At 37.0% G+C, this 12,040-nt stretch overlaps 1 protein-coding gene across 10 annotated transcripts in view; it reads right to left on the reverse strand.

The window, feature by feature from the left end:
- tns1b (tensin 1b) overlaps positions 1-12,040 on the reverse strand; it is a 307,710-nt gene that overhangs the window by 43,044 nt on the left and 252,626 nt on the right. The gene's annotated exons all lie outside the window — the stretch shown is intronic.

Raw genomic sequence — 12,040 nt, forward strand, 5'->3', positions numbered from 1 at the left:
AGGAGTCAGTTTGCACCTCTCAAGAGAGGAACCACGCTCCCAGTCCAAGTCAGTGACTCACCAGTGGAAAAATCACCACATACAAGATTGGAGCCATTTCCTGTCTCCCTGGAATTGTAGCATCATTTCCTATACTCACACATTTACACACACATGCTCGGACACTTAACACAAACACATACACACCTATTTTGGGGTGGCTGTGTGTCAATGTATCTTTGGCTCTTAATAATCAGTGTCTTGTTTCCCTGTGGTCATGGATTTTAATAACAGACTGTAACTGTTTTCTGACTTTCCAAAACCACTAAGCCACTGTTTGACAGTTCACTCTGCAATGGACTTTTGATATCATCAATGCATTGCAATCCCAGAAAAAGAAAAAAAAAAGAGCTGTGTTCTGTTCAGTGTGCTTGGGAGAATGAGACAGCCTCAAAACCACAGACTGTGACAAAATGTCATTCATTCAGATAAAGCCAGCCTGAAACACTCACGCTGAGTTTCCCATGGTGTCTTAATGCAGGATCTGTCGAGCCGCAGATCTGATAATACAGCGGGGAAAAGTGGGCACAATACTCTGGGTTCTACTGTGCAGTTTTTTGACACTCTAGCACTAATAGCTGAAGACGAGAGACTGTGGCTCCCTAGTCATGAACAGTCGGACTTGTGAGTTTTGGCATAAAGTTTGACCCACAAATGCTCACTTAAATGAGAAGCAACCGATGTCAAGTGACCAACCGCAGCTTGCCTTATTTTTAAGTGCCATTTAGAGTTGTTTTATCTGAAATTATGATATCAAAATAAATGCAGCAGGGAAAAACTCATATTAATGACGCAGAAGTATTGGCCCATGACCAATTTCCCAATTTGATGTGTTTTTAAAAGTCAATTTTTGTACATTTGTAAATATTCTACCAAACAAATAATGTGCTTAATTATTAATAAATTGCATTGTTATTAATTTTCAATATAGAATGAGATATTGAAACCATCTTCAGAAAGGTAACAGGGTTAACATTTACATTACAAGCCTTGAACAAGATAATTTAATGCTGATATTTCAACAAATAACACATTTCCACTTGTCCAAATTGACACATTTCCAGTTATTTTCTATTTTAAAAAATCAGATTATTATTTCACAGACATTAAACAAAGTTAAATACACAGTGAATATCTAGTTTACTTGCTACTAAGCGCCTCAAAATATTCGTTCAAAGATCTGATGCCACTAACCTGCTAAACTATGACTTCTGGTGCTTTCAACCAGGGCTGCAATATGCAGTTTGAGACTAACAGTTCCCTCAAGCTCCTTAAAAATAGACATCCCGGGTTACCTCAAGTGACCTGTTGACCTTTAGGTTGTAGATGTCTTCTTGCAACAAATTCAATGATCACCTTTGGCCCCATGTCACATGCAGCTATGTGACCTACTGGTTTGAGAGGAGGTTAAACACGAGAGTACACAAGCTGATGTCTGTCAAATGCTGCCAACTTTGATGTTTGTTGCAGATCAAATGTAAATCGGTCTATTGACCAGATGAAAAACTATCCACATGCCTCATATCAGGTTAGTATAGATCTGTATAGTCACGATAACAGCAGTTTTCCATTTTCAAAACCAATTTTCATTTACCAGCAACACCTATTATTCTATTAAACACACGAAAAATACAATAACTATAAAATAATGACACATAATCTCTCAATTAATGGAATACTTTTCCAAGTAATTATTGAAGTAAATGGTACGACAGTTAGTGGCAATTCTTGTCTTTTATTAACAGCACAATAAATAGAATTTGTGTCTATTAGTCTTCCTTTACACTGCAAAACCTAGGTACCACAAAAATATTAGATTTTTCTTTTTACTGTATTTTTGATCAAATACATGCAGCCTTGGTGAGCATTAGAGACATATTTAAATTATTTATGCATATTAACAAAAGGATGTTCAAAAGCAGCTACCTATTATTAAGTTTGAACACTATACTATTTTTTTCCACTATTGCTTTGGTACCAAAGTACAACAGTACCAACAGTAAATTTTGACATCCTTAAAGCCAAACATTGTAGGAATGAATTTGAAAGTCAAAACTGAGATGTCTCTGTTTATTTCTCCTCTGTGTGACCAGGCTTAGCGCCAGAATTTTCCTTTAGAAGCATCGCATGGAAAAAATGAATTTTCCCCCCAGAGTTTCCCCTAACAATCCCCCAGCTGTTTCAAACATCTCCCAGCGCCCTAGTACTCCAAAATAACCCCCACCCTGAGCCACAGAGTAGCCTTGTATAAACCACTCAGCAGGTTAAAACTTCAACCGTGTCATCTCAGATGAGCCGAATGGATCTCATGTTTTATTTGCACCTCAAAAACACCTCATGAGCTAATACTGACATCAGAGGAGCTGTCGCTGTCATTAGAGTCCTGCATCTCAATGTGGAATCAGACACGCCTCTTTCATGAAAAAGAAATCGCTTTCTATTTCGGAATGCTTTTTATCACCTGTTTGCAGACATGGGTGATATCACATCATCAGCAGCTTGCGTTTATCCCTAATCATCACCCATAAAAATAGCAGGATGTGAACACATTGTGAACAGCACAAAAATCACAAAAAGAACCGTAAGGAAACGCCCCTACCTGCCTTAGTGCACTCTGTAAGTGTCCAAGAAGAAAGTTTTAAAAAGTGTCTCTGCTTTCTTGCTCTCGAGCCCCAGCAGCTCAACATTAGCGAGCTGTGGGAGTAGTTTTGGATCAGAAAGCTCTCTCCTCTTTCTCCACCTCCTGTTCTAACGAAACTGTTCTGCTAAAGATGACATGACTCTTTCCTTCTCGTTGGATGTACAACACCCCTAGTAAGGTGGGTGTGAATTTATCCTCGCCCAGCTGTGGGTCTGGTGTCTACTAGAGTGACATCACTGGGGCTTTCTTTGTCGGATAGGCTTGTTATCCTTCACTAACTCCCTGGCTGTGCTCCAAAACCCAGTGAGATGCCTACATAGGCAACATTTAAAGGCATCATTTGAATGACACAAAGATTGTTCCAACAGACACTTCTAAGAACCTTATGCTGGCCAAATTCTACAGCAGCATGCATCTTTTACAGTTACAAACAAACAAGCAAGAGATGTAGATTATAATTCAATATTAATTAAAAAAACAACATAATTAAATGTACTTAGACCTTTATCCATTTAATTCCAAACAAATAGTTAAAAGTTCATCTTTGCACGATTCTAACCAAATCAACTGTGCAAACTGTATAATGCAGGACGTTTCTGTCTACGTAGAGCCTTCCGAATCAGTCTCTTATGAGGTTCCTGCAGTTATGACCGGGTCTAGAAGTATGGTGACCACCTGCCCCACATTTTGGGTCACTCAAACCTGGACAAATTGAGTGCCAGTCACAGAGTCGGTCACAAAGCTTACTGCCAATTTAAAGCATGTTATTATGTGTCATACATCACAGCAAACAGACTTTCTAACTAGTACTATAGTCTATAGTAGTACATTTTCAATTTATAGTAGTCAAAGTAGTCCACAATAACCAGGTGGTCAATTCACTAAGAAGACAGCTGTCTATGTAGACACTACACAACAAGGCAGCTTACTAGATGGAACATAACCCTCTCAAACAGACAGTCGAGGGCTCTCACTGGCCCAAATTCAATAATATAGTGTTTCCCAATAGTCAGTAGGCAAAACAGTAGGCCAACCTGACATTGCATTACTACACATTACTTTGGTTTGTCAGTGGTTGATGCATTCAAGGTGCTGCAAGTGATTGCTTTAAGGAGTATGCATAAAACAAATTTCTTAACTGGTGGTAGGCAAGGCAAAAACAAAACAAAAAAACAACGACAACAATGTATGTTTGTAAAAATCACATATTAACATACACACCCACACACATTTTTCCAGAATGACCTCTTGCCACTTGGAGATGAAAAAAAAAATGTACTGGGAGATGTTTTCGGAAAATTGTCAATGCAGTCTCAGTATGTATGTATACATGTCCTATTTCTTTCACAAAAAGTCCTAAATAAATAAATAAAATAGACTTATACAAGCATGACATATTGGCTCATGGTGAGCGGAAAAAGCGGACAATCTTTGATGGATGATTCAAGTAGCAAGGCATGGACTGTTTACTTGGAGTAATTAAAGAGTAAGGTGGGGTAAAGTTTCAGAAATACTAAGGTCCCTTGAACATTTTTTGTGATAAACATGTTAAATCACCATGATGGGAAAGGGGTTTAAGATCTTTTCCTTGTTCAAGCTGTTCATTAATCGTCTACACTAATGATTTCATCTATATCGTTTATCTAAATGTGCTGAACATTGTTGCTTTGTGAGTGATAGTCTGAGCTTTCAAGGACATGGAATGAGATAAAACCAAGAGGAAAGAGAGAAAAAAAAGGTTCACGGAAGGACTGTACAAACTTCACATGGTGCGTCTGCAGGATATGAATGAATATGTTTGTCTAAGTCGGTCAGAAACAGACTACCAGTCAGCAAACAGAAATCCTGACAATGTGACACGACTGATATCCAGTAATGACACACACCCACTGCTGTGAATCTAAACACACACTTCGATCATCGCTTTAACACCTGCTGCCAAAACACTCCCACAACTGAACCATCCCCTCGTGAACGAATGTGGTTTAGATCACCACAGCTGTCTAATTCATCTGAGCTCATCTGCAATCACATTATATGCTGTTTTTCTTCTAAACAATGGCTATGTTTGAACAATGTAAGTGCTGTAAACCCTTAGAGCTCCTCAATGATGGCTTTAGCACATGAAGAACATCAAACCTGAAAAAAAAACCTTCAATACTGAGCAACAGGCCTAAATGACTGGAACCAAATTATTGTCATGATGTTCAGTTCAAATCAAATTGAATGCTTAAATGCTTTCTCTAGATTCAAAGATCTAGAGGTGCTTCTTCGCTAAAAGAATCGATAAACTTGACTATTTGTTTGTCCAAACAATTCATTGTGTGCATACGTGTTCATAACTATTATTACAATACTAATGCATTACTAAAAATAAATAAGAAAAATATAATGAAATAAATAAATAATAGAAAATTATACATATATACCAAATGTATAACTTTGGTATACTAGAGTTGGTATACTCTTTACCAAAAGTGTATATATATATATATATATATATATATATATATATAATACTTTTATTCAGACAGGATGCATTAAAGTGGCAGTAAAGAAATGTATAATGTTACACAAGATTTCTGTTTCAACTAAATGCTATTCTTTTGAACTTTTTATTCATTTAAAAATCCTTTTAAAAAATAGTTTCCACACTACTTTAAAATGTAAAAACTAAGCAGCACAACTGCTTTTAGCATTGATAATAATAATAATAATAATAATAATAATACATGTTTCTTGAGCATCAAATCAGCATTTTAGAATGATTTGTAATATGATTATATCATGTGACACTGAAGACTGGAGTAATGATGCTGAAAATTCTGCTTTGTCATCACAGGAATAAATTGTATCTTAAAATATATTAAAATAAAATTGTAATATTATTTTTTTTTAATACTGTTTTTATAATAATATTTATTTTATTAATACTGATATGTTTGTACCATGCCAATAAAGCTGCATGAATGCGATTCAGGTTTTGATGAATTGTGTGGTCACTGTAACTTTGGTCAAGGGTTACTCAGAAAACACTGTGTAAGCACTTGAGAAGAAGACATAGTGCTGTGTTTGACTTTACCTGCTCTCATCACAAGAGCTCTCTGCTAATGGAGCCTGTGAAAGGAAGTGCAGGACATTAAATATGCATTACAAATGGTTTTGATGGTCCTCTTATATAAAGGCAGAGATGAGAAAGCCTTGTGCGATTAAAGTGCAGTGAAAAGAAAGAAATAAACCTCACCACATCTACTCCAACTAAATTCTCATAGCTACCACTCTTTGTTCAGACAGTCAGCAAAAAAAAAAAAATAATAATAATAAAAATCAGATTTTTGGACTATCTGCCTCAAATCATTTTAGATGTTTGCAATGTGAGAAGCAAAAAGCGGCATTTACAATCCTGTTTCAAACACATTCAACTGTGGTTTGAAAGGTGAAAACAGATTCAGTTTCAATCAGACGCTTTTATCCCAGGCGATGTACAAATAGAAAAGCATAAGCGATTTGTGTAGTAATTTCATTACTGACTCGCAAAGAGAGTCAGTCTTAAAACTGGTTTGAGTCAGTCTTAAAACTGGTTTTTAAAACCAAATCAAAATCGAATGGAAGCTTGTTTCTGCCACAGAAAAAAAAAAAAACATTTATCTCAGATTTCTTTTTTCCTCGCAATTTCAAGTTTACATCTCACAATTCTGAGAAAAAAAGTCAAACGCAAGAAAAAAAAGTATTTAAACTGGAGATATAAACTCACAATTCTGACTTTTTCTCAGAATTGTCAGGATCTAAACTCACAATTGCCAGTTATAAAGTCTGAATGGCGAGATAAAAAGTCGCAATCCTTCCATAGAATCAGATGCAGTCTAAACAAAACCTTAAAAGCACTGTTTGGAGAATACTTAACCGAGATGATATTTTGGGAATATTTTCCCTGTTTTGAATGTGTGCACCTGCTCGATCCCAGTCTGAGAAAGACATGCTTGTGTGCACGCAGCTCTCCACGTGACTCCAGCATGAGGCCATCGATGGGTAACGTTTCGTTACCGCTTTAGTTGCCTTTAAGGAAAAGCAATCAAGCCCCGCTCAAAGCGCTGGGAACAGACTGGGCGAAACGAGGGCGGCTCTTTGATAGGCATGTAGCGGCTGACTGTGGTTGGGAACTGGCCCGGGCTATTCGCTCCACACACTTACGCACACAGACCGCACACACCAGCTCCTCATCACACACTTCATCATTAGTCCTCAGAGAGCTCTGGAGAACCAAAACAATGAATTACTGAATCAAAACTAAATGAGGCGCTTTGAAAATCAGAAGGATACCGCATGTTGTGGTTCCGCTCACATGTAGTCCTGTTTCTATGAGAATATCTCATGTATCATATCTCGTGTTTGGGAAATGTCACGCCCCTTACTGTAACTACGAGTTCCAACACACTGCTAACGCAACTCAACCAGGTTTTGCCCTTTTCTTGAGTATGCTTCGGACGGTCATTATTTAAATTAGGGATTATGTTCCCAGAAGAAAACTCAAGGCTACAATCAAGACTATTCGGGGAGTTCAGAAACAGTGACACTGATATAGAGAATAACTCCCTCTGGAGTGGACTTTGTAACTTTGCAGAGCTTTTTTCATGGTCAAACAGCAACATTACACACTAAAGAAAGTTGAAAATGTAACAAAGCACAATAGGACCCCTTTAAAATGATCTGAATACATTCAACTCTTCAAGGCAAATGGAGCGGTACATCTGCCATTTTACCCTGTTAATTAATTCATAAGAATTGCATATGCAGGTTATGCCGTAATGTCGTCAGTTATGTCCTTGTGGAAACATGGATCTATTAAAAGTTTACATATGGATCCCTGACCAGGTATCCATCAAACCAGTAACTACGTGAGGGAATCCCGAAAGGTTTCTCAATCAGCGTTAATAGAAGACGGGTGCACATCACCGGACTCTCAGTCTCGTAAATATCAACACCACCGCCATCTGTCACAGGTCACTGAGAGCTATTTAGGGGGGAATATCTAACCCGTGCTGAGCTAAGGGCGTAGGCCTCAGGAATGCAGGAGAAACGGGACAATCTTGTCTTGTAAAGCGTAGGGGAGAGGAGGTGGAGCCTTGATCGGCCGGTAAACGAGTCCTCGCGCTCCTCTAAATCTAAAGACAAACACAGACGACGAGAGGGATCTGGACAGCAGCTGCAGGCATGTCGTGGGTGTGAAGGCAAAGGTCGAAGGTGAACTGTTATGATTGGCTATATGTGAATCCTCCTGAAGGCCCTGAACACAGCCTGACAAAACAGCCTACAGAAGACACACGCTGAACAACTGAGTCTCTGTGTAAAACTGGACCAACTATTCAGGAACATTCTGGGCATGATGTGCACACAGGCCTTTCATAAGATCTGACATTTGCTATTGTGCAATGAGTTTGGACTCAAAGCAGTTTAATTCCAGGGATCTGAAGGGACAAATCTAAAGTCTGTTTACATAATATGGACACATTCTGTATGTATACAGCAGACTGATCTGCCCTGTGATCTGGGATGAAACATGCACACATCTCATGACAGCAGATCTAAGGTATCAGATCACACAGATAACACTTGGTATACAGGAGCACTGTAGGACAATTCTCAGGCCCTGGTCAGTCAGGGTTACATTTTGATGGTCCACTTTAGATATTCTACTAACTATAAGTAACTTCGCAACTACATATCAACTAACTCTCAGAGTATTAGGGTTAGGGTCAGTAGAATAAGTTGACATTTTCTTGCAAAGTTACTTACAGTTAGTAGACAATCTAAAGTGGACCATTGAAATAAAGTGCTGCCAAATTCTGCACTCCGAACCCATTCCCACCCCCACCCCCCTGCACCCTGTTTGTATGTAAACTAGCTGTATAGAGAATGTTTCCTTTGTGTCTGGGAAAATCTCACAAACCTTGTCAAGAACATTTTCAGAGTTAATCGTTCACTATTATATTTTGCCTAAAGAATATTGAATCTAATTTTGCTGTATTGTGATATTATTATCATGACAACCAAACAGCAATTTTGATTACTGTAATGCAGCGGTCAGGAACCTAACGAATTTAGGGGATTTATGTTCCTCAGTTGGTAACCCAACCTCACACTGAAAGCCCTGCACAAATAATTGCATATTGCAACTTATTTATTGTTTGCTTTTAGTTGTCTGTGGATCTAATACATTTACTATCATTGAAATGTTATTAAAAAAATGTGTTATATACTTTTTATTTATTTATTGCTGTGGCTCTTTTGAAAAATGCATTAACCAAAAATAAAAAAACTGGCTCTTTGTTTAAAAGGTTCCTGACCCTGACTGAGAAAAAATTCAGTCTTATTACTGTACAGTGAAAAAAATGATTATATATTATTTCAATGGTAAAGTAATTTACATGGCAGTATTTACTGCTTAATGCATGCTTTACATATCACAAAAATAATATTATAAAATTTGACAAAAAAAATTAAATAAAAAATTAGAAAAAAATGATGAGAAGGAAAGCTAAATAATCATGAAAATAATGGCAGTGTAATTGTAAAATACCGGCACTTGTAAATAAAACCTGTATGGCCCTTAAAGTATGCTTTTATTTTGTTAATGCAAAATATACTTTTAAATTAGATATAATATTATTATTAATAACAAAATTATATTGTAAAGCGTTAGTACATCATGTTTGTAATTTATTCTGATTCAAAATCATATTACGGTATAACAATTTAAAGTAAATCGCTACTGAGAATTTTAAAGTATATTTTTGCGTGACCCATTCAGTGTCTAAAGGCATTACTCCAGACCTCACTGAATAGTACATTCCTGCAGGAGACAGGAGTTCAAGTTTGGCATTTCCTGATCCCAATCCCTCGTTTCTCAGCATCATTTCCTGTCCTCACTCCACTAACCCCATCAATAAGAGAATAAAAGGCCAAGAAAAAAAGCATTATTCCACAGCAGAATCCTGTCCAGAGTCAGTGTGTGATGATCAGGAATCATCTTCAACGGACATTTCCATACCATTTTCAATTCCAACTTATCTGTGAGTGAGCCATGGCTTTTGCCACTGAATCTAAACAACACGAAGAAAACATCCGGAGGACCACACACGTGAACAAACAGTCCTCAGGTAGTTAAATCCTTCCGAGGGGAAACACGAATAGTGCACCTCTGGTGTCATGTGTTAACAGATGGTGACAGTAAAAGCCTAGCATTGTGATGACAGTGCAGTGTCTCTGTGAACGCACTGATGAGAACTAAACTACAGCGTGCTGAAAGGGTTAACCGTCTCATTTTGTTGGCAAAGCTACTGGTTTCTAGCCACATAATATAGAGAGGCCCAGCCATCCATCGCAAGAAGGTTTTTAATTGAAGCCAGCTTGATGTGTAGACACGTTTATTACGTAACAGTTAGACTGCCAGCCACACAAACAGACCATAATAAAGCTCAGCTTTGCACAGCTGAACTCCAAAACGCCATTCAAACACCAATCCTGCAACAACTGTGATGAAACCGTAGCAGACGCTCTGTTTAAGAGCTTAGCTTAAATATGTGCTAACCGCACTTAGTCTCATAATAAGGAAATCAGCTGTGCCTGCAAAACGTTGGGAAAAGAAAAAATACAGTCTGAGTTGGTGAAATTAAACACAGCCAGTGAGATTCATTTAAAACTGTATTTTTTTGTAAACGCATGCTCAAAACCTGTTGGGTTCCTATTGATTCCAACTAAGTATATTAGCACCCTGAGCCTTGAAAACACATTTAAATTGTTGGAAGTTCTGCAGCCTAGGAAAACTTCATATCATGCTTCAACAAAAATAATGAGAGAGTATTCATACTTTTAGCACTTCTTCAAACTATACTTCATCTATATTAAAACATGCATCACATTTACTAAAATATAGATCTAACCACTGACCACAGACTTGATCAACCGTAAAGTGAGTGTTAGTGTGAAGCGGATATTGTGTGTGTGTGTGTGTGTTGACATTAGCTAGCAGTCAATTAACTCAATTTAAAATATCACCTTAAAATTTAAATATTTTATTTATTTTTTGTCACTTTTAGTTTTAAAAAATCATTCATTTTTATTATTTTTTTTTTATGAAAACAATAAAAAAAGGAATGCAATATATAAAAATAAATAAATATTTACTATTATCATAAGTAAATAAATAATAATAAGAATAAGAATAATATATACTGTATATATATTATATATATATAATTAAAAATAAAAATAGCCTAAGATGTTATGGTGACACCATCATTTTCCATCATGTAAAAAAGTTAATGATATTTCAGATTTTCAAACAGTCTCACTGGTTGGGGGGACAATATCAATGTATCTGACAAATATTTGACAAATTTCACCTAAACACAACAAGACCAAATTACAGTTTTAAAAAAAAAATCTTTAAAACCATCACAGAGAAGTTCCCCAATTCAAAGAATAACCCATACACATCTAGCAAACCAAAGCGTAATGCCATTTGTGGTTGACACAAGTCAGAAAATAAGTTGTGAGAGGACAAATTATTCACACAACTTTACCTCAGAGCAGATCAGATCTACTGTCAAGCTTCAACATTCCTCTTCTACCTCTTCTGGGCTACCGTAACTCTAACAGTCCAGTCTGATGTGTGTGCAGTGAGCAGAGACTCTCCCTCTAGTGACTGATAACAAAAAAAGGCTTTTTGGTATCCAAGCTGGAGGAGTTGGCTCTTTTTCACACACCATTTCTGTCAACGCCTCTCCAATCCCATCTCCCCGTCGTCACACTTTTCTTACCCAACCATCCCAAAAATGCAGTGGGCAGGGCCTTAGCCAAATATGGGGAGTCCACGGTAAACAAGGGCTCAGCGCTGCCTCCTGACTCCCGAACCCCAAGAGTCAGAGACACCCTCAAAGACACTGATGGACAGAGCCAATGTTTTTACAGTCACACGACCACAGACAGTTACAGTACGCTGACATTCTATGCCAATTCTAATGTCTTTATGGACTTAATGTGCTTTTTTTAAGATGTAGGGTTAAAACGTACATGTACATTCTATATACACATTATATACACTATCAATCAAAAGTTTGGGGTCAGTAAGATTTTTTTTTTATATATATATATATAAATGAATACTTTTATTCAGTAAGGATGCATTCAATCGATCTAAAGTGACAGAAAACAAAATATTTCAATTTCAAATAAATTCTGTTCTTTTGAACTGTCTATTCATAAAATAAACACAGTTTCCAAAAACATAAGAAGCAGCACAACAGGTTTCAATATTGCTAATTTTTTTAGAGCAGTAAATCAGCATATTAGAATGATTTC

Source organism: Rhinichthys klamathensis, unplaced genomic scaffold, assembly GCF_029890125.1.
Source record: "Rhinichthys klamathensis goyatoka isolate OS25496 unplaced genomic scaffold, OSU_Roscu_1.1 h1tg000212l_1, whole genome shotgun sequence".
Taxonomy (NCBI): Eukaryota; Metazoa; Chordata; class Actinopteri; order Cypriniformes; family Leuciscidae; genus Rhinichthys; species Rhinichthys klamathensis.